The following is a 25,335-nucleotide window of genomic DNA, read 5'->3' on the forward strand; positions in this document are numbered from 1 at the left end:
AATGTTTTTTTCTCTTACGATCATTTAGGCTGGTCCTACTTCCACCAGTGATATTTACGTACTATAGGAAAAAATATTGAATGTTGAGATGGAAAAAAATTATTACAAAAGAACTCAAGTATTGCCAACTTTTCTTCTAAAAATCATATATATTCAATCAATCAAATCATATGATATATACATAAACACTCCGAAACACAAAAAAGGGACATAAAATATGAGCAAAAATATTATAAAATATTCTTATGAACACAGATACACCGTAGGACGTGATTTTCGGTTTTGGACATTTCTTGAAAGATTTTTCCTTCAAAGATCGAAAAGTAGGAACAGAACAGTCAAATCTCAACATCTCAACAAAAAACATTATACACAAGACCGCATTTATTTTAAATGTAAATTAAAATATTTACAACCCCACTTTTACGAGTGACTGTCTGATCGCTTAGGCTTAATTGGAACATAACCCTGTGACTTTAATTAATTTTACAATGGTTGATTAGAAGAGACCGAAGGTTTTTTTCTTTGAAAACCTTTATTTGCTGATTAGGACCATGGTATAAATGGTCAACAAAGCTTATAATAACAGATAAAAGAATTTTTACAAAAATTTATTATCGGGTTGGGAAGAAACCTATAATTATAATCGAATATGAATACTTATCGGCACCTGCAGCAATTATCGATCCTGGCACCAGAAATCGGATCCGCGCACCAAACTTGCCCGGCGATAATTACCTGTAACAAAGAAAACGATATTAACAAAAAATAATTAACGCTGACGCGAACGACTCGCACGCACGGATAAACACAGAGACAGGGAACAGACAATTTATGGAAATAAAAGCGGATATTTCATTGTACTTTGTAATTCTGGTTTTGTTGTTATCTGTCCGCCGGTTTCGGTTTGTTAAAAGTACGCTGCTCGAATTGCATTAAACACACAATACCGAGCCCCTCTCTCGTCTGCGGAATGTTTGGTTTAATTTCTTTCCAAACTCAAGCGTCAGCCAAAAAAAATCGAACTCCATTTATTCCGATGTGTCCGAAAATCACGGGTCCTGGAAAATGACAAGAGGCGCAAGGGCATTTTTTTGCATATTTATATTAAAACAGAAACCAGATGGTCCTTTGGTCGGGAATACAAAAAGAAATTTAAGTACATATTTCTTAAGCTAATTGAAAGTATTTAAAAAATGTGTTGTTTGTTTTAAACAAATTGAGACTAAAGTAAAATAAATCATTATCATCTATATTCAGAAAAACATTTGTTATACATAAAACACCTAATAATTGGAGAGTTTGAAAAGTAGTTTGACCTGAATCCTTCTATAGAAAATGTTATTTTGGTGGGTGCAAACTTGATAAGCGTGATAGGGATTAACAATTTCGAACTGGAAAATGAAAAAGTAACAGCAATGTATCAAGTACAAGTTACTATCTTACGAACAGTAGGGTCTGCCTGCACTACATACGAAGTGTGTTCAAAAAGTAAGGTGACTTTTAAGTTTTATTAAAAAGTATTTATTTTTTTATCAAAATCAACGTTGTCCCCTTCAACGTAATCCCTTCCAGACTTGTGCAAACGTTTTTTAAAAATCCTCTGCTAAACATTTTCTGGTATAGCCTTGAGTTCTTCAGCGATTTTTCTTTATCTCATCAATCGTTCCAAACCTCCATCCTGTCATGGGTTCTTTGAGTTTTGGGAACAGAAAAAAGTCGCAGGGGCCATATCCGGTAAACATGGCGGCTGAGGCATTATTGTGATTTAGTTTTTGGCCAAAAAGCTAGACACAAGCAACGACGAGTAAGCAGGTGCATTATGGTGATGCAAAAACCATGAATTGTTTTCCCACAATTCCGGACGTTTTCTTCGTATTACTTCTCGCAAACGGCGCAAAACTTCAAATACTCTTTATTGACAGTAGGACCTTGTAGTAGGAACTAAGAATATACTACGCGAAGATAATTAAAGGCAACACGGAAAACCTTGACATTTGATCGAATTTTGGGACCGCTAAACGTTGGTTTTGCCATCATAACCATATACCCATGTTTCGTCACCTCTTTGAGTATATCAGAATCATATTGACATCGTTTAACAGCTCTTGAGCGGTGCTCCTCCGACGGCCTTATTGTTCAAATTAAGCAGTTTCGGAACAAATCTGCTGCTTTATGCCCAAATCTTCGGAAAAAATTGCATGGCACGAGTCAGTAGAATTGCCGACGTCTTCAGTCGCTTCTCTAATAGTGATTCGACGATTTTTCAACGTCATTTGTTTCACTGCTTCAAAGCTTTCATCAGTTATTGACGTGCTGGGGGGTCCGGAGCGAGGTTCGTCATCGGCGTCTTCTCGGTCATCTTGGAATAGCTTATATCACTTTTAAACATTGTTTTGCTCAAAGTTGATTCACCATATGCCGTTGGCCACATGTGAAGTGTTATTATGCAAATTTTTTGTTCCACGTCTAACGCTTCTGTTTCACAAAAAAAAGGAAACGCGCAAACTGGCTGAAACTGTGAATATATACTAGAGAGATGTGTACCAACATAACAAAAAATATATCGAAGATCGAATGTATTTAGCCCTCCCAATTATAAAAGGCACCTTACTTTTTCAACACACATCGTATATCTAAAATTCAAGTTTCTCTAAGGCTCTTCTTGGACACCCTCTATCCGATCGACATAATTGGGATAGATTGGGTGCTTGCTAAAGCTTTTCAAAACCTGTTCATTTTTAAAATAACATGTTCATAATTGTGACATTTGTAGACGTTTTTCGCAAATCACCCTGCGTATTTTATTTACTAAAAGGCGAAAAACTTTGTTGATCTATCACCGTTCTGCAGATAGTAAAACCGCCACTAACAATAAAAGTTATAAGCAAAAATAAAACAATGATTAATTTTTCAAATCTTCTGGATTTCTGATCCGTCGATTGTTGATAAATAAAACTTGCTACCGTTTCACCAATCATCCAATTAGCTTCTTCACAGCTTAAATTAGCTCTTCAGCTTCTCAGTTAAGCTCTGAAGATGCCAACAGGATAATTGGTGAAACATCAGCAAGTTCGATTCATCAACACCCGACGCAGTAGGAATCCAAACGACTTGTAAATAGTAAAACGTTGGTTATTTTACTTTGACTTGCGCGACAATTATAATTTTGTGTACTCGTGCTTTTACTGTTTTCAAGTCATATGTCATAAACAAAAGAACAAAATATTGTATTAAAAGTTTTATCTATTCTTACTATATTTATTACATTTACTATATAATTCAGTAAATGAATGCATGGGATCTTCTTTTGTTTGTTGTTGTTGTTGCTTTTGTTGCCTCAATAGGAACTTAATAGTTTTTGTATATAGTGTATGTATATGGATAGTTTATTAGGAAAAAAATCTACAAAGTACTTTTACAGATCAAAAGAGAACAACCAATATTTAAAAGAAAAAAATATGATTATTATGAAAAAGTACATGATAAAAAAATTGATTAAATTCTATTTAAAAAAAAATATAAAATTAAATTTAAATATTTATATAAATATATTTTTCTTGTATTAGCTGAAGTTAAGCGATTTAATATTAACTGGAATGTAGTCTACTTTATAAGTTTACCATAACTACGGAAGCGTCTAGAACCAATAACTTAAACTGATAAAGCAGATATTACAATGGAGTACCCGATACCCTAAGCTAGCGCATAGGAGTAAAACTCTGAAACGAATATGCAGTGATTACTATTTTGCAGTTTTGGACTTTTCTGACATCAAAAATGCACAATTTTGGTTGTTATCATATAACTCTAGGAATCATGGGATGAGAGAAAACGTGAGTTTTGATTTGATACCGTCTGTATTAACAGTTAAATAAAAAAAATTGGGTCAGCTATCCAAGAAAGATGGACTGCTGCGATAATTATGTATAATTCCACATTGAGAGCCTCAGCAACCTAAAGCAAAGTTCGCCTTAAAATATTTAAATGCCTTCCTCTGTTGTTTTGTGAAATGTCCCAAGTCTATCAGCGTCACAAAGAAGCACCAGCAACAATTGATTCTTGCTGCCCATTAAAGTTTGGAAGATTTGAATTTCATCGTAAGTGAAGCAACCACCGAGGCATCTAGTTATTTGTTTTACAATAGCAACACCGAAAACTAATCCAGCTGACGAATCTACTGACACCGAGAGCGCGAAAACTTTCGCAGCGAAACTCGGAAAACAAAGAATCGAAAAGAAGTAATGCCGACCCGCGAAAACTTTGGCGAAATTTTAATGGAATACGGGAAAAGTTGCGAGTATTCAAAACGGCACCTGATTAAGATAAAGGCGCGAGAACGAAATATCAATTTAGCGTTTCGAGTCTGCTAACGGGAATAAAATAGTTCGGGCACATCTTTTTTCTCTTTTTTGGGCAATAAAATTAAAAACACCAGTTTACGACTTGTAGTGTTGCGAATTTTCGTGAATCGTAAAATTTACGAGTAGCTAGCTGGTGATTCCGTTTACGGCGTGCCAATTTCGTTTGTTACTTTAATTACAAAGGTTCTTAATGTTCCGCCGGACCATGGACTTTGCAACATTTCTTCTAGAAACATTGTGACATTATTACATGCCCGCGTGCAAACATAGCGATCGCGATCAGAGTTGAAAAACATTTAGTTAAGTAATTTTTGGCGAATTACACAATGGAATTTTACCAACAATATCAGGCAAGAAACAGACTTGAACAACAAGTCTGCTTTTTTGAAGTATAGAATATGATTGTGTTCATCATAACATTTCGCGATACCCATAAACCTGATGTACATCATTATCATCATCATTAGAATACAACGTTAGAATAAGTTTAAGCTCAAAATAAAAAGCTTATGTGTTAGGTACCTACACAAAATGAAATGACAATTTAATTTTATGTTATAGTAAATTTAATTGTGTGTCACATCTAATCTTATTATGAATGGGTCAACATTAAAAACTCACACAGCAGAAATTGTGTACTAGTTTCCATTTGTCAACAGAAATATTGTGTGTGTGTATTGTGTATTTGTGGGGAAATTAATAGTCCTTCCGATATTTGATTTTTCTTTGTGTCACTTTGATTTGATTCGATTAAATAGTATCCCATCTGCTAAAGCGCACGTATTCTCTAATAATTATAAAAACTGCCAAAAGGCACTACTTACATTTTAAAAGAGTCGAGGCAAAGGAAACGTTGCAACACGAAAATTTTTGATCAATATGACAACGGGATGAAATGCTTTCTCGTCCCTCTCTCTAATATACCAAACGTGTATGGTGTGTGCTAAACATTGATGCTATACAAATATTCAATTATAGTATATTATGCAAAAAGTTGGGTTAGGTTAGATTAGCGGCTCGCACGCTTAATCGATACATAATTACACTTGAATTTTGCTATACTTTTTACAAAACTTCTGGATTCCTCCGGCGTCGGTTTTTGCTGAGTCGAACTTCCTGACGTTTCGCCAATCATATATACCTAACATTGGGTTATTGCGTTTACAGAAAACCGACGCATCCAGACCGATACATTAATGCATGCATAACTATTCGGTCCAAAAATCATCGGTTATCAACTCTCTTGTTTAGAGAGCCGTAAAATTATCTCAGCCCGAGTCACTGAATCCAGAATTAAAACACCTTACCTCTGCTGTTCTGTCTAATAATTTCCACATTACAGGTATTAAGCGTTCCATCAAAATATACACTTCACCACAACCTTCCAATAGCAATGAGGCCGAAAGCAATCCTACACTTGCCATTGTGGTTCTTCCTTACATTCAAAACATCACTGACCACATATCAAAATTTCTAAAGAAATATAACGTCAAAACCAGATTTATCACTTGTCCAAAAATCTCTGAACATCTTCGGTCCGTCAAAGACAAAATTCCATTTGAGATGCCAGGAGCTTGCAGCATTCCATTCATATGCGGCAAGGAATACATACATTCGAGAGACCGGGCGAAAAATATTACTTAGGCTCAAAGAACACGAAAGAGCCTTACGACTAAAACAAATAAACTCATCAGCTGTTGCTAAACACAATCACGAAATAACTTAACCGCGACTCAGTAAAATGCGAGCCAGTTTCATTCAAGCTCTGAAGAAGCCAGGATGATTGGCGAAACGTCAGCAAGTTCGACTCAGCAAAAACCGACGCAGGAGGAATCCAGAAGTTTTGTAAAAAGTATTGCAGTAACCTGTGGAAGTTTCTTTGAAAAATTGATTTTTTCTATTTTTTGACAACGTATATAAGTCAATAAAAGAATACACATCTTCTGAATTTCTCATGCGTAGGATTGGTATTGGTATTGGTATTAAAGGGGGGCGCCCTCGCGGGCGTCCAAGCACTTAGGCCACCAGATGGGCCCGTTGTGCCCCCAGGCCGCTCTAGAGGTCGTCCAGAATGCCGCCCCTCCTGTAGAAGGTCAGCAACTTCTTTAGCCCAATACCATGCACTGAATCCGGATCGATCAGGGCCGTTCCGAAGACTCCCAATCTTGCCCATGTCAAGGCAGGGCACTCGGTGAGCAGATGATACGGGGTCTCCTCCCCTTCCATGCACCACCTACACTCCGGGTCGTCTCCAATGCCTCGCAAGCAGAGATGCCTCCTAAGCCTGCAATGTCCTGTGTAGGCCCCTGTTAGTGCTCTACACTCCCTTCTGGTCAGTCTAAGCAGCTCCCTGGTCCGAAGAAGGGCGGGCCCATCCATCATAAGCCTCGCCTGCCTCATTCCCGGAGCAACTCTCCAGCCCCCCGCGGCCCGGTCTCTCGCCCAGGCTTCGAGAGCTCCCCGCCTCACAAACGGGGCGATCCCCAAGCGGGGCTCTGGCCCTATATGCCTATGCGAGGAGCCCTCCCTGGCTAAGGCGTCCGCTGCCTCATTGCCCCGGACACCGGTGTGACCCGGGACCCAGACCAGGATTATAACTGTTTGTTTCTTCTTTCCTGCTTCTCTATACTAATATGCCACTTTTAGCAGTTACTTCATGAAAAGTGCATCTAAGATAAATACCAAACGTTTATAAACATTAAATGTTTATTGATATTGCAATGCTTTGCAGGAGTATTCGCTAAAGTATTCAGCCTTCCACGGTGTCATTGGTGGATAAAACGACGTTTGTGTACTATTGCTCTTTCTTTGACACATTAACAACTTACTGCGGGAACCCAAAAAATATTTTAATAATCATTCAAATAATAAATAATTTTACTTTGTTATATCCACCCTGACTGATAAGTTTCAGACAGAATATAATTAATTTCAATTTAATTCAAAATCCACAACCGTTAATAGCAATCTTTTAATGAAACCAATCCATTACGTTAGATTACAGATCGGATGCGTGCGTAATTAATCTGTAAGATCTCTGCTTATCTGCTATTCGCGGGGGTCATCGTCTCGTCCGTCCGGGTTTTTATTTTAGATGTAATCGGAAACTTGCGGGTTTCGAACTTAGCCCCAAACCCAGTTGCGTATCTCAATGCCCATCTTTCAATTCTCCCACAAGCCCGGTAGCATTAAATACCATCATGGAAAGTTCCGTATTAACTAGCAACAATCCCAAAAGATTCCTCAATCCTTAGGGTTAGTTAATTAATTTCTTAATGTTGAATAATTAGGAGACACTCTCAAGATAACCTAAGGACAGGTTAGAGGGTATTACTGAACATAAAATAGTACCCTGGCACACGCCTGCATGCACACTGCTGTTCCGACTGGACAGCAGAGAATGAAAAATTGAAAATGTCGGAAAGCACCTGCAGCGGTCACCGAACGCGAATTCCTTACGGACGCACATGTAAATAAAACTAAGTAAAACCGATGCTTCGCACTGGGTATGCTGTCGTTAATGTCAGGTGTCTGTTTATACAAAGACGTTGCCGAGTTAAAACAATAAAAACAAAAAAAATAATTTCAGGAAAACATAAAAAAAAAATTGAGTGCAATTAAATTAAAACAAATCGCTATATAATTAAGATAGTGCTTGGTATTTTCGACACACAGATTTGTTTGCAGTTAGCAAAAATTATATATTAATTTGTAATTTAATTATTTACCAACCTGTTAGCATGTGCATATTATAATGATATGTAAGTATGTATGTATATATGGTAATTGGTGAGCTTGGTGACGGTACTTGCGGGCTATAATGGTATTTTTACGATAATTATTTTCGATAGTTATTTTTGTTACGAAGGTGAGGGTACTTGGATTATTCCTAAATCCCATTTTTTTACATTTACATTTATTTAGGATTTAGTGCACAAGATTTTGATGTGTCATAATGTATAGGTTTAGGTTACTTTAGGCTAGTTTGAAAAAACACTTTTAGATGTACGTATTAATGCGAGAATATATTTTAATCTCAAAAATTATTAATATACATTACTAAATAAATTAAACCATATTAAATATACACAGACGAGATAAATTCCAAATTACGAATTTACAAAGTACTGACAAGAGGTGCCCAAGCAATAAAATTAAGAAATGCATTAATTAAAATTTATTTTTATTAACCAATGGCTAATAAATTTAATATAATTACATTCCAAAACGAGCTTGTTATTACAATATAATTTTATCACTCCTTCGCTAGCTCTTTTGTTTCATTTTCATTTTAGTTTTTCATTCAATTTGTTACCGTTCGATTTTTCATTACCCTTTTGACTTTTCCAATTTGTATTGATTTTTCCATATTCAATTACAGGTATAATTTAGGTAGGTATTCGTTATCTTTCATTAACACTTTTTACTTTCCATAATTATATAAGACCTATAAGTTCAATTCTCACCGACAAGAAGTATTTCTTTGGTGTTATTTTAGTCTATTTATCAAAGAATCGTAATAATTTTACTCCCACTTCTACTAAATAATCTTTTGTTTTATTTTTTTTTAACGTTTATTTTTTTGGTTATGTATTTACGGGAATTAGCATGAATAGCGTTATATTGTAGTCGCGACATTGTGGCTGATATTGATTGATAAATAAACTTATCATTATTATTATTATTATTATTATTAGTTATTATTATTATTATCTATTGTGTACATATAATAAAGCAATTAGGAATTTTCGGAAATGTGATATGAAAGAGTATGAAATTGGTGAAAAGGGTTAGTCTAAAAAGGAAGTATTAAAACTAATTATAATTGAAAGTTCCATTTTTGTTCATAAAAGTTTATTTACAAAACTAAAGCATTCTAATTCCATTACAGTTGTGCTAATATTTTAGCTCAAAAAGATAATGGAAGACCTTTTTTGTAATTAATGTGTTCTAAACCCCTTGCGGTTATGACGCTTATCTTTAACGGTATGCGCAATTTTTGTCACCAAGGAAAACCTCTTTAGGGGTTCAAAGAAGAAAATGCCTAGGAAAAATGAATGAAAATGAAATAGTTCACGCTGAAAAAAAATTTATAGGTTTCCAAACAAGACAGCTAGAATGATAACATCAAATAACTTAGCAATATTTCGCCATGCCGATTACCGTAATAACGATACAAAATATAAATTAAAAAAGCATACTGGTTGCTGTTGCAACTTCCGTAAGTGTATCTGTCAAACAAACAACCTTGCAATGCGAATTTAATATGTTAATGCAACTTTAAGCACAATAATCTTGATTATGAAACTTAACGGCATGCATATTTGCATTGAAATCGTACACGTTGCCCATTTCTTCGATACAGTCGTCCGTTCGCGTGCAAACGATCCTTTGTCATGGAACAAATCCATTTAAGCGAGCGAAAAAAACCAGCGGGATGCAGGCCGCGGTCTATTTATTATTTTTCAGTGACATTTATTAAACAATTAGCGCAAACGTCTCGACAAGAAACCGTTTCATTGCGAGTTATTGTTTGTTACGATGCGATTTAATCAACATAGCGTTGATTAGATTGTTTATTGTCGTGTATGACGTTTTATTTATTCTTTCACCTACATTTATTAATATTTTGTAAACGACTGGGTTGGTAGATACTGCTAAATAAAGAACAAAAACTTGGAAGGGTGCAAAAAGACAAACCTTCTAGCAAAGCACAACCGATAATCTGTAAGGCATGAGCAAGGCAAAGCTACGAATTTTGGTAGGGGTGGGAGGTAAAACCAGGACATGTATGTTCCCTCGCGAAATAACGGATCGCATACGAGGGCTGAATTTCAGGGGTGAGGTGTAACCACAAAATCTAACCAATAAAAATTTCAACTAAAAAAATACATAAAACTTGAAAATAAGAGAAGTGAAAATTATTCAAAATTCCAGGACATTCCAGTATGGTATCAGCCGTGGACCGCCGAGTCACGTGAATCCAGGCAAATCGTTATTGCGACGCTAGCCCATTCCCTTAGGAAGGAAACAGAATTCGATAATTTAATGTTCCTATGCGACGTGACAAGATACGGGAAGGATCTCCCGTGACGTGACAGGTATCAAAATAGTTCCTGCGGGTTGGATAATTCATAATTAAGGGCATCAACGTCAAATGTGTTCGCGTGTTCTAATTAAACCGAACGGATTTAATGTACCACATATATCACGCCTGAACATACCATTTCGTTTGTTATTAAAACGGAAGCGATTCGTTGGGGAAGCTAGTTAATTATATACAGCTTGGACACCGCTATATGTATTCTAACCAATAACGTTAGACATGTACATCTCCAGGAATCGCGGGCAAGTAGTCGATAAAACTGAATCAAACTAGCTGATTCTCCAAAAATATTCAAAACTTAACCGAACACCAGAATATCTTAAAAATATTAAAGGTCAATCCATAAATATTGGAAACAATATTTTTGAATAGCTTTCAGTGTACTTCTCTTCCAGAATAAAAAAAATATTTGCGTCAATTTAATTATTTTTATTTTATTACTGATTATTATATGTACTAAATAATTTGCGATATACCTACGTAATAAAATATAACATTTAGTCAAATAAACGCTACTCTGAAGTGATCGCTGCGAAGATAAAATTAGAAAATGATCTTATAAGGCGCATAACCTTAGAATTTATTTGCATTTATTTTTATGCTTTTTAAGTAACAACCTCAACTTAAGGGTGTGAATCCTTGGGTGATTTTGAGAACAGAAGTTAATATCAACATAAACCTTTCAATTTTTGAGATATGTAAACATTCAATATCGTGGACGTAACAGGTAAAAGGAAATGTCAACAGAACATCAAAAGCATCTCAAGAGTTCAGTAGCCACCAAGTCAACACTAAGAGATGAAAGTCTTAAAACAACCCGTCCAATTCAATGCTGTTCATGCCTTTTGCAAAAGAATTAGAAATTAAATAGATTTTAGAAAGACTAGGTAATTGCCAGATATAATGCCACTGAGTTTACGAATATTTTTGTTTTCTGTGGTTTAGATAAGAAGACCGGCACCTTAGAGACGGCACCGAGAAAATTAGAGTTCAGGTTCTAGTTCCGAGATCGTGAATCCAGCAGTCAATTGGCGCAGTTGTAGGCACAAGTCGGAGATTTCAGAATTGCAGCGAAGAAAAACTGTTTAACACAACAAGAGAGAAACTCCATCACGAAAAGAAGGAGGATAAGAAGCGACGGATGACAGAAGCATACAGAAGGCTACATGCCCAGATACGACAAAAAATAACAAAGAATGTGGGCACAGAGAGAATGCGAAGAAATTGAGGCCTTACAAAAAAAATGATATCATAATGGAAGAAAAAGGTAAAAAGCAATTTTGCACTATTTACATTGATAAATTATTTGCCGATAACTCGGGAGAAGAGCTAAGAAAAACTAACAAATTATCCAACAGACTCAATACCAATAGGTCTATCAATAACTACTGAGGAAATAAAGAAAGTAATTGGAACTCTCTCTCTCTCTCTCTTCAGTCTGTATCCTCTTGTGACGATGTAGCGGCTAATGCGACGTCGTTCACTAGAGTCTTCCATCTCTCACGGTCCTGGGCTTCGGTGGTGAGAGCATGCATGGTCATCCCCGTAAGTTTTGTTAATTGGTCGATCCATCTTGTCGGTGAGCGGCCACGGTTTCTTTTTCCTTCGACTTTTCCCTGAATGACTATTTTCTCTAAGGATTCTGGACCTCTTCGCATTACATGCCCAAAATATTTTAGGACACGCAATCATATCAGGCTAGACAATCTTTGTTTGACTTTTAGTTGTTTCAATATGGAGTCATTAGTCCGGTGATGTGTCCATGAAATATTTAGTAATTTCCTCCAACAATACATTTCCGTAGCATCAATTTTGTGTTGTTCACTCATTCTAACAGTCCAGGCTTCACAACCATACATAAGTAACATAAGTACATAAAGTAATTAGAACAGTTAACAACAATAAGGCGCCAGGGCCAGACGGCATACCAGCAGAAATATGGATATATATGGAATATTCTACAAAAAGTATTAATTATATCTATAGCACGCCACTGTAATGACCATAGGCTAATAAGTCTAATGAATCACACTCTTAAGCTATTCCTGAAAACATTACATAGCTGAATGTATATAAAATGCGAGTGTAATATAAGTGCAAATCAGTTCGGGTTTAAAGCTGGAATGGGCACCAGAGAAACACTGTTCAGCATACAAGTACTAACACAGAACTTTCTAGATGTTAAAAAAGATGTGTTCATGTACTTCATTGATTACTAAAGGGCATTTGACCGACTACAACATAGAAAACTCATTGAGTTATTCGAGAGATGGATGGAGTTGGATGAAAACTTATATTGGTATCAAAGAGCACATATAAAAAAACAAAAAAACATCAGAACAGAAGACATCGGTATACCTAGAGGTGTGAGACAAGGACTATTATTCAATATGTACTAGGAAGAGGTTTTTGAGTGAAACGTTTAAGAACTCCGAACAAGGAATAAAGGTTAATTGAATCTTAATATCGAACCTGAGCTACGCGGATGGCTCCGTACTACTTACAAACAACATCTATGAGTTACAGGATATGTGCAACCGACTAAATGAAACCGGCAAGCGATATGGCCTAACCATCAATTCCAAGAAAACTAAATTCATGATCGTTAGCTAACGCAACACTCAGCATAGAAAACCAACTCATAGAACGGGTCGAAAAATATCAATATCTTGGGTGTTGCTGTAAGCAGACTGGAACCTTGAAAGGGAAATTAGATCAAAAATAGAGAAAGCACGTGCCACATTTCTTAGGTTTAGAACTGAAATGAAAGATATCCAACTGCACCAGCAGCATAAATAGAATAAAAACCTTTAAAATGTGGACATACAGACATCTCTTAAAAATACATGATAGAGTAACAAATGAAGAAGTGCTCATTAGGATGGAGAAGGAGAGAGAGAATTGTTTGGCATCATTAAAAAAGGAAAACAGCTCATACTCGAAGGAAAGATAGAAGGCAAGAGGGAAATGGGTAGTAAGCAGCTGTCATGGCAAGAAACATCAGACAATGGATGGATCTGAAGACTATAGGAGGGCTCATAACCACCGCAAGAGACAAAGCCAGATCTCAACATGTGATCACTAACATCCAGTGAAGAAAGAAGACACCAATTATAACCATAGACCTTGTTTAAAACCATTTAAGCAAACTTTACGGAGTTGGCTGAATTTAACATTTTCGAATGCCCAGACTCGATGCGTCACTGTGGTGACACTCGCGCGTGCTAAGACCCAGTAATTAAAACCTTGTCGACCAACGTCCCATTAAAGCGACCCCTTTGCAGATATACATTAGACCCCGTACCGTAAAACAACAAGCCGAAATTAAATTTGCATAGGGAAAATTACGTGACAACCCCACCCCCCTCGACAGCCATTGCCGAATCGAAACGCGGGGCCCGAGTAAACCCGACAAAGTGCCGGTGACAGACGCGTCTCGTCCTCGATTACAGGTCTTGATAGAAATTAAGATAAATTACTTGACGACGCGCAACCAACAACACGAGGCGGTTCGCGAACTCAACTCATTACGAAACACTTAAGATCCCAACATCCACCCCATCTCGTTTTAATATAAAATTAACAATGCGTCGTTTTTTTTTCCTTTCCGACGTCGCCCCGTATAATTTGTTTTCGCGCCGCGTTCGCTGTCTGTTCCGGGAGTCTGGTTGCTGATAAAACCGAAATCAGTGCTGGCAAAATTACAGTGGCAATTCCAACCTTCCGAAACATAGTTCGCGTAATTGTTTCCCGCGAAGCGTTCCACGCAGAGAAGCCTGAAAATAATTTATTGTTAAATTACTAGTTTGGAAGCTTCGGGGCGCTTTTATCGGGTGCCGTTAGGCGACGACACGAGCGTCCGAATAAACCGAAAATTGAACTTCCTTGGGGTCAAGCGAGACCGCGGTATTCGAAACTGGACCTAAAAGCCCCTTTTCGTTCGTTGGATAAAATGGATGTGACAAAATTACCAAGATTTGACAGTCGAGTTGTAATTTCGTTCAATTAAAAAAAAAAACACACGGTGAAACAGTCCAGTAAATCGGTCTTCATACAACTCCAATTGAGACTCATTTTGTGGGTCTTGAAAACATATGCTATAGAAGAACTGTTAAATAATCATCAAAGTAATATTTATATCGAAATTAAGAATCAAAGGTTTGCAATATACAGGGTGATTGTAAATATTGCAATAAATCTGTACAATCCAAAATTATCCAAAATCCAATATGTCCAAAATGTTAAGATTTAAGTCAATTCGCTTAAATAAATTACGTTTTTTGATATTTTATAATAATAATTTTTTTATGAACTTACAAAACTTAAATCCCTCCCATAGAACAGTGAAAAAATGGCTCACCAAAAAGGGCAGAAATAATTTGGTACGCGGACGGCTGAGAAACTCAAACTCATACGAACCCAGGATCAAAATTTATATTCCAAAGATCAACCTAACAAGAATGTTTCAACTAAATATTACTGCACTAGAGCTCTGTGCAAGAGAAATAAAGACGCAACAGATTCGTAAAATACAATTGTGATCTACATTGCCAATCAAACAGCGATAAAAGCTTCAAGCTAGTTATGAATTGTCATAACGCATTAAACGCGATAGCAAGAACAAGAATACCAAGAAACGAAGGCCATAAAGGTAACGAAAGCGCTGAGAAAGTAGCCCACAAAAGCTCGTTAAGACGTATGATTCGACCAGAACTCTCTTTTGGGATGACTAAATCCATTGCAAAATAAGTCATCAAAAAATGGATGGAAAGAAAAATCCCGAAAATGGTGGAGGGACATGAAAGGGCACCACTGCCGGCTTAAGAGTCATCTAAGCCTAATAACAGTGCGAGAAAACACCGAATGCAGATTCGGCCATGAAGAGGAGCAAATAGCCATACACGTGCTATGCTAAAATGAGAGCAGCGTTTAATGTGGTGGACGTTAACTAAACCAGAGGAACGAGATACATCGAGAGCCACTATAGAAACTATGGAATCGAGCCACACAGGAACCTAAATAACGAGAGAGTCACAATGGCTCCTTTGAGTCACAGTGACGGACAGACCAATCGCTAATTCTTCCAAATCTTGAATCTTGCGTCCGGTTACTTAATAAAAGTTCAGATGAACACCTTGATAAATGAAAGGAATATTTTCGTAATATTTTAAGCGAATAAGTAAAAAACAGAGAAAATAAACATTTTTGGAACACTGTAAAATGTACTACTGTTATGATATGCATATATAATAGAGATTTACATTGATGCATTGTCTAAGCGTAGAAGAAAAATTGTTTCTGGCATAATTATTTAATTACTTTAAATATAACACAAAGCGAAACCAATATAATGGTACTGCTTATTAGTAATTAATACTGTCTGACTGTTTAAGTCTCGAATACTATATTTATCGATTGTGCTTAATATTTGCCAGTCGCCTGCCACAACAAATTATGACCACAGACCCAAAAACACCTCCACAGCAAGGATGTTATTCACAGCTATCTACAGCCTATTTATTAATCTTTTTTAATGCTATAAACGAAAAGCCACAACCAAAACTATTTTGCAAAGAATTACAATCAAAAATAAAAAATATAAATGTATAATTTACTTCCACCTTTGCCTTTCACCATTCAGTCCACTTTTTTGAGTATGCATTTTTGATTTTCATTTCACCTTTTTAAGTATTTACCGGCTATCCTAAAATATCTTAATATTTTTACCGAACGTTGAGTTGTCGTTTGGTCTTTCTTATTTAAGATCCGTCACACTCACGAACTAATTATTTTTATTTTATTTTTTGTTATTTAGACAATGACAATGGGATAACATAGTGTCACTTATTCCGATTTTGAGTAATTTTGTTTTCTGGGTCTAACCGAGTTCCTAATTAATCTCCGCTCAAGGCCGCGCAACAATTCGAAGCAATTTCTTCGCGTTCTTAACAACGACCGATTCCGTGAAGCAACACGCTAGGTTCGCCGTCCGTGACGACCTCCTCCGACGAGATATCTTCATTGTGGTCGTTGGCTCGGGCTCACGGGAGGTCTTCCCGGCCGGCAAACCGCTATGATTGATGTTGGGTACCATCCGTGTAGCAAGTCGATCGAGGAAATAGTTGCGGGTCATCTCGGCTTACGTCCCACGCTGTTAGATGTCAAAAAATAATAATAACATTTATTTAATATACACGTCGATGTAGGCTGGAATAGACCGCTCATTGAAATGAAGGAGTTGATAAAGTACAGGTGAGTAAATAATTGAATATCGATTGCCACTGAGATTATACATGTACCTAATAGAATAATAAAAATATCAATAATAAAATCGTAAGGTTATGCAGCTAACATACAAACAAAACATATAGGCTAAAATATTGCAAGGTAAGCTCATTGACGAAGCATAGGGGTAATATTGGGGTAAACAAGAAATTATCGACTGGTTAATCGAATGGTTTGATAAAGAAGGAAATGGAAGGAAATGAGGTTATATCAGATATATATATATATATATATATATATATATATATATATATATATATATATATATATATATATATGTATGTATGTATTAGTGGTAAGCCGGGTGTTCATCCGTTCGTTGTTTGACCCTGGAGTAGGATGAACACCCGGCTTACCACCAATACACATAGTTCCATCCGTGAAGGACTAAAACAATATATATATATATATATATATATATATATATATATATATATATATATATATATATATATATATATATATATATATATATATATATATATATATATATATATATATATATATATATATATATATATATATATATATATATATATATATATATATATATATATATATATATATATATATATATATATATATATATATATATATATATATATATATATATATATATATATATATATATATATATATATATATATAGGAATATCTCATAGAACTTATATGGGCGTCAGTCAAAGAATATATTAGCAATAGACAACACGACGTTTAAAATGAAAAACTATAAGCTGCGTGATGAAATATATCAGATGAAACGATTAGTGTTAAAAATAGTACAGGTTTACATCAATTTACTTTAGACATGTGTAGCCTAGACTATTCAACTAATAACGTTATATGGGTTATTTGGTGTTTTCCTTATTTTTAATGAGTTGTATGTAGGAAAATCATATTCCCAATTAACTAAAATAAATTTCAGCAACTGGTATGCCCAACAATCTGGCAGAATAACTGCATCTATCTTTAAATCGCTCTCTTTAATAAAAATAATGTGCTACCCATCAAAAATGATATTCAGAACAAAAGCAATAATTTGAGGATTGTGTAATGCACATGTAGAGAGGAAACACATCACTCTCTTGTAATAAATGAGGTCGGTATCTTAACAAGTAAAAAGTGGCTTCAACCAGCTTCAGACAGTGTTTAGCAAGTGTTTTCAAAAGTAATACAAAATTGCTGCGTTTACACACTACGTACCAAGAGCTAAGAAAACCAAAATATACTTTAAAACCAAAATTAATAAGCTTTTATAGTTTAGAAAACACTTAAACACCTTCAACAGATACAAAATAAGATCATTTGATAAAAGAACACAGTTTCGCTTTTCTATACAGGCCGCAGACTATAAGGAAACAACTTTTACTTTCTTTGTTTGCCCTGGGACGCCATGTTGAATTTCATTTGACAAACCCATAAATTGACCCAAAATGGACGTTATTTTAAATTATTTACTGCATTCTGCATCCTTCCCTGCTTTAACTCTACCATTACCTACCTTACGTATAAAAAAAGATTGTTATAACCAACGAACACGTTTCAATAAATTGGGACGAACCGCATTATCCACGTGAAACATTAAGAAGACTTATACCCAATAAAATGAAAAAGCACCCTTGAAACTAGGGCACGCCCACAGTTGTCAGTTTCTAGTTGTTGCGTTTGTTCCACACGCCGGGACTCGAGCTAATATTTTAAAGGTGCGTTGAAGAATCCGGGTGTCTCTTACGTTTTCGAAATTACTTTGTCGAGTGCCCAGAGCAGACTATAAAATACTAGTAATGGCTATGCCTGTAATTAAACTATTGCAAACTCGATCAGTTTCAAGTCTCTTCGCCGTTTTGTAAGCGAAGCAACTCAAAATTATTATTTAATTATATACCCAAAAGTTCCCGCAGTGTGCGTGTGAAACTCCCCCGGAATTTCCCGAAAACAATGACATGCGAAATCTGCTGATGCCAGCCATAATAATAGCCGGTTTATGTACATAATATTACGAACGTTTATTTCGTTATTCGATTGGTGTTTGACTTCTAACCCAAGGTACATAAAACCCTCTTCACGTCACTCAAATTGTCTGTTCCTTCACTTTCGTATTTACGTCGTGTCAGTTGTCGAATTAGGCACTTCAAGCCAGCAGAATGTACATCTATCCGTGGTCGGGAAAATGTATGCTTTGTTCCCATATAATGGGCGAGATAATTATCCCCGAATTCGTTCAGAGATATACGACCGCGGTGGCCGTTGGGTTTTCGGGAAAATCAATTCGGAATCTTCGGCCTCACCTAAAAGGAGACCCGACAAACCTTTAACTGAGATGGGCTCGAATTTTACTTTTTTTGTATATTTCATTATTACTTTATGTAAATACAATTAAAATTAAGTAAAATTAATTTAGAACAATGGATATGAAATGTTACTTTACTTAACTCAACGTATATTGCTTTTACTTTTATATGAGAGCCTCCATCGAAGCTGTTTGTCCTTTTGATCTGCTAAAGAATCTAGGCTATCAAAGCGAGAATCTATATTATTTAATAATTGATAGTTTTCTCCTTTTTCTTAACTTAACCCTTTCTAGCATTAATTTATTAGTCTTCTTCTGCATAATAGGTGGTCTAGTTTTCTGATTTCTTAATTTCGAGGCGTAAACCAAAAATCACTTTTATGATGAATCACTTATTCTGCACATACTCACTTTACTATATATTAAATACCATTATTTTGGCTTAAGTTTATGTCATCATCGGCCCAGTCATAATTTAGTCATAATTTGCAACTCAAGTCAATAATTGACAAAGGACCGAAATTAAGTGCCTCGCAGATTTGTTTATGGACAAAGAGCTTTCATTTCGACAATCTTCAACTGCAAAGTTATAAATGGCATTTATCGGTGTCATTATGACTATATCCATTAATCATTGATGTTATTATTGTCATTAACTTTTTGAGATTAGTCAAAATATGATGTAGAGTCACAAGCATAAAAAGACGTCATAAAATTAATACTATGCGAATTAATTTCGATTAGTATGATAATTTAATGTTTACAGTGTATGAAGTTCACAATACCATTAGTTTTAAGAAGAATAACATACGATCCAATAATTTTCCCTGATTAGTTAGATTTTTATAAAATTGAAATTGAACTTTCATTTAATATTGCAGCATCGTCGTATCTCACTAACCTACCTTTTTAATTTTCACATAATGGAAAATCATTGTTTTTCTTGTAGTCTTGTATTATGGCAAGGTAGTGAAGAATATTAAAACTAACCAAAACTAGTGCTTTTTGTGAGTTTGTGATTCTTGCTCTTGCCCTGTAAGTGGTTTTAAATTATTAAGTGCACATATTTCGGAATTTAATCAACGACTGCCGTCCTTTGGATATAATGATATTGGCTGACATCAACAAGTATAGTACAGCGATTACACGCACGCTTTAGGGGCAGCCATAAAAGTTCCCAGTAGGCGACGCCATTGCTATCGAATTTTGAATTAGGGTTGCCTTTGAAAAGAAATACGAGTATGTTTCTATTGTTTTGGAGCCGGTTCATTGCAATTAAGCAAAAGTGAGATGTACGATTTGCTTTGTTAAAACTTCCGAGGTTCGATTGGTTAGACCTTGCCACCGAGGGGTGAGAACAAGTGGTTGTGAGGGCGAGACATTAAACTGGTTTTATTGATTACAAATCGTGAATATTTCCTGAAGGATAAACCCTGGGTGGGAACTAGTTAGACAAACATAGATGGCACGCTGTTTAAAACTTTTAAAGGCTATATTTGTCATTGGATTGCTTTAATTATGACTTTCTTGGATTTCACAAAATGTTGTAACCTTCAATTAAAGATACATATGTAATAACTCTTTTTTGTTGCTCTCCCAGTGTCCTGCAGGCAGAATTTTGCTGTTCGTACTATAATCAGTGTTTATTAATGTCGAGCAAGCTACATAAATAGTGGATTTGATGGAAGGAGAAAGGATGTGGGAATTTCTTCACCAACATAATTACTTCTAGTGAACAAGACCGTCATTATAAAAAGAGATCTTATCTTCTCGGTGAAAGTTTCAAAAGAATGTTAAGTTAAGCCTCTGGTCAAAGTACATTCCGATCAAGGCCCCGAAGGACATAAATACAGTATGTATCACAAAGTACAATTATGAGAAAAAATGTTTTTATTTTATAAAAAGTACGAGCAGTCAAAAGTAATCTCCAGCAGCCGTTGGAACACAATTGGATATAAATAAAAACCTAAATTAATAGAAAAAGATTAGAATTTTAAGAAAGGGAAGCAGACATATTCCTTAAAAAGTAAAGAGACTATGGAATACAACTTTTAAACTAGTTTGAGCAACGGTGAATTCCACATATCATTTAAAAAATGTGGAATTTATGTGCTTAACTACATCACCGATAATTCTTTTTTCTTAAAGTACTAAATAAACAACAAAAATTGCTTTCCTTTTGCACTTTACAATCTGTACTCTGCTACACACTGTATTGGCCTGCCTTATGTCAAGGAGACGGCTTTTCTTAAACGTAGTGAAACAAATTTATCGTTAGCGCTCCGTTTCCCGCTACAGAAACAGATGTTACTATCGGGCTATTTTAAAACTGTTTTTAATTTACTCCGCTCCAGGCGTACGATAAATTATTAAGCACACATGCGGGTAACGTATAATGCGAAAGCTTTAGTGGAGTTAGGTATCTTTTAAATAGACTCCGGGAGAAAAGATAGACAAAACCGATTAACACAGCGAGAAGGAAAACAACAGGTAACAATAGACGTATTCATGTCTACGGGCAGCCATAAACTTGCAGCACGCTTATCGTAGGTTAGTTCGTGCACTTTAAAACCGCCACCGCCAAATTAATCAAAAAGAATGTAATTTTAATTACAAATTAAAACAAAATATGAATATATAAAACGTAAACAACAAACATAAATTGTTAACGAACAAATGCAATACTTCAAAAACCAAATAAGTTTATTTATTATCGAGTTTGTTACCAATAAAAAAGTTCACCAACGTATAATATTTGCCCTACAAGAATTAATTATAATTAATTTATAATAGTTACAAATTGACAAAATAAATTTGAGAGAAAATCTTCACGCTGCAGTAGGCTTCAATTCATTTTTGCCTCGGTTCAGAGTTGTCCAACCGCATTCTACCATTCAACAACGTTGTTTTATTATAGGAATAGGTGACATTGTATGAAAAATTACATATTAACGTATATTGCCGAACTCAGTTCCCAATGTGTCCATAAAATGGCTATGCCGTTAAAATTCATTAACATTTTACAACCCAATTAGGGCCCCGCGCTCTGCAGTAATTACCCTGGAATGATATATATACGGTCGAAAATATTTTTTTGTCAAGTGTCGAATAATTTTCTCCTTTTACCTGAAAGGTGTTGGGACTGGCCAATTTACGGTCAATTCTTAAATGACTAGTAAAAAAATGTTTTCAATAACATCTTGCAATTGTAAAGTACTATCTATCATTATTTAATAATATGTATTTTATAATAAATTATGTAGCAATAATAATATCGACTTAACGCACGCAACGCACAACGTAACGCAGTCAATTGACCGATCAACTGAAAAAATTTGACTGGTCAACTCCACAACCCAAAATGCACAAAACCGAATTCAAGTTCTTAGTAGTCTCCGGATTTATGAAACACAGTTATTGTTCAAGTATATGAAATGCGCTTATTTTGAAATAGGTAATCAGTATAGTAGTATAGTACTACCGAAACGAAGAACAATGAATATTTAATAGCGAGGCACACATCTTCAGGTCTTCTCCTGGATCGGGTGTTGGGTGTTGTTAGCGAGACAGAGTCAATACCCGACACAGAAGAAACCCAGAAGATGCTTACCTACAGGTTCCGCAACCTGCGGAAGATTCGTAGAAAAAAAAGAGAAAATATGAAATAAGAAAGCGTCACATATATAACAGAAAACAGTCCTGCTAAATTTAAGATGTCACCTGTGATTTATTTCCATCTGCCACCAAGGTGGCACGGTACCTTTCAAAAACCCCAGATAGTCAAATGTTAACTCCACTGCTTTCCATGTTCGACGTTTGGTATTGATTTACTTACTATCCTATGAAGTCGTTAAAGAAGCAAAATCTCCATATTTATTTGCTTTCTTTTCAGAAATTACTATAGACAAAATCAAATCCATTAGTAGCGTTGTCTTTAAGACATGGGAAATAGAGAGGTAAGGCAAAAAAAACAATCTTTGTTATCATGTGGGCCGTTTATGGCCACGACATTGTTAGTTAAATACGCATATCTCAATTTTTTTTGGATTCACATTTCTACACATTTTTTTTTATTATTTTCTGCAGAACTCTCCAAAGCGTAACAAAACCAAAGAGTGTGGTGTTAGCTCTAAGGTAATAAAGCAAGAAATAAAACTCAGAAGTACAAGTGAGTCGTTTATTTTGCAGGTGTTAATTTCCTTAGCGCAATTAAAATTATGAACGACCGAAATGGTTAAATATACTATCTTCCTTCCTACATATTACTCGGTAGCAAGCCGGGCTGGCAAAACGTCTGCTATTAATTATATTCTGCGATGTAGCGTGGCCTGCGACGATGGTTTTGCGGAGTTTATTGCTTGCAGCGATGGGCATAGTTATTGTTAAAATGCAAAACTCTGAATTAAATAATTGAATGAGTTCTAATATATACAAACTGATTTATTGAAGTTGTGTAGAACTTTTTCCAAAAGTAATAACATTATAACAGTCAGATTTCGACATCACTGAAACTGCTTCAAAACTCGCTGAACGAAAAAATCAGAATGTTTCCAAAATGAAAAACATAATAAAAGTTCAAGAATCGTACACATAAAGGGTCCTCAACCAGCGGGTTTACGCATACGTTTACCTGACCAATGCTTATCTTGGTTTTGTAAAAACGTAAAATGAAATCAAGATATGCAAGAGGAGAGTTTTTAAGGATAACTCGCACTTGCTCGATTAACTAGAGCGGAATAGTATATTATATATATTATATACTTTATTACAAATAGTATATTACGCATCAAGTGTGGTAAATAAATTACTATTATCCTACAAAATATAGACGATATGTACATCAAAATTCTCGGTCTTTGGGAGTACACCATCCGGTGCTGCATCTTGAGTGAACCAAACTATTCAATCCTACGCCAAGCGAGAGAATGCCAACCCAGGTCAGTAATATGTCATAATATGTTACCACATTTTCTCAGTGTTTTGGTATATTTTTCTGTCCTAAAGCACCATCCTTATTACTCTTTGTTAAAAGAATGTTTGTATTAGATAAGTAATATAATGTATATATAATATATATATAATGTATATATAAAATTTTATGGTGTTTTGGTTAGTTTCAATATTTCAGATTCCCATTAGGACACCGCTTGATGAATTACGTTTAAATATTTTATTTTGCGACCTTAGTAGGTAGTCTTAATAAATAAATACATGATTTTCACAGACTCTGCATCGCAGTGTTGGTTTTAATTTTTATTTGAAACGAAAATAAATGAATGAAGGTGAAATTAATTCAAAGTAGTACCCATAAATTCGACGGAATTCGACCCGGACCTGTCCGAACGAAACTCGTATTCTACTCAATTGTGGTTATAAATATAATGCTGAACAGCTATTTAATGCCACGCCCCACCAATAACAATTTATATTCTATGGTGGGCACTTCGGAGTATTCAACCCGTCGTACGTCGTAATTTGCATAAAATAATACTTAGCGGATTGTTGTCATTTTTTTTTTGATAAAAAGGAAATATTTATGAATTTATGGTGACCGCGGTGTCCGTCGGACAGTTTAGATCTTGTTTATATACTGCTTGCGACTTATATTTATAGCAGTTCCAATTAAGACCGCGCATATTCATGGGGGATTAGTATGTAGATGACAATATTGGATGTTTAAATTATACGCTTTTGATTTTTTCATTAAAATCTGAAACTACATTATGTATTTTCATTAAACATGCTGTGCGTGAAGTAGATGTAAACAGAACTGTATATAGTAGAACGACTGTTTAAGAGAACGACCAAGATTTGTTGAATATTCAATTCACATATTTATTAGGCAATTTTAGGAGAAAAACTTTAAAGGGCAATCGGTAAAAGTTGAGATTCTCGGTTTTTCTTTAAAATAACCAATTATGCACAGATAAAGCGTGCGCAAACATCTTTTTGGTAAATTTTGAGCACGGATAGTATGTTGAGGTTTGATATTCCTGATGGCCACGTCATTCTTTGATAAACTTCTTCAGTCATTCGTTGTGCCGCTCGTGCCAAATCGAAGTAATGACAAAAGCTGGTACTTTAACTACGAATTTCGATGCGATCGGATATTTTCGGTAGATTTTAGCCACATATGGTATTTTGAAGTTGCTCAGTTCTGATGACCACTCAGCGAGTGTTCGTAAGAAAAATATAAACTTCAATTACTGCGTTGCGCTTCGCTCATGCCAAATCAAACCCTTGACCAGATAACATACATGCCATTAATTCCTAGGAGTACCTTCTCAATG

General features: G+C 35.4%; 1 protein-coding gene across 3 annotated transcripts in view; it reads right to left on the minus strand.

Annotated features, from left to right (window-relative positions):
* The window catches only part of LOC132701093 (semaphorin-2A), an 836,804-nt gene that overhangs the window by 339,556 nt on the left and 471,913 nt on the right, over positions 1-25,335 (minus strand). The window contains exon 1 of one of the 3 annotated variants that reach the window (XM_060668772.1): positions 671-690. The exons of the other annotated variants lie outside the window; for them this stretch is intronic. The gene's annotated coding sequence lies outside the window, so the exon portion shown is untranslated. Of the gene's footprint in view, positions 1-670; positions 691-25,335 lie in introns of those variants that run through there. 3 annotated transcript variants of the gene reach the window in all.

Source organism: Cylas formicarius, unplaced genomic scaffold (assembly GCF_029955315.1).
Source record: "Cylas formicarius isolate icCylForm1 unplaced genomic scaffold, icCylForm1.1 PGA_scaffold_4__25_contigs__length_36172078, whole genome shotgun sequence".
Classification (NCBI taxonomy): Eukaryota; Metazoa; Arthropoda; class Insecta; order Coleoptera; family Brentidae; genus Cylas; species Cylas formicarius.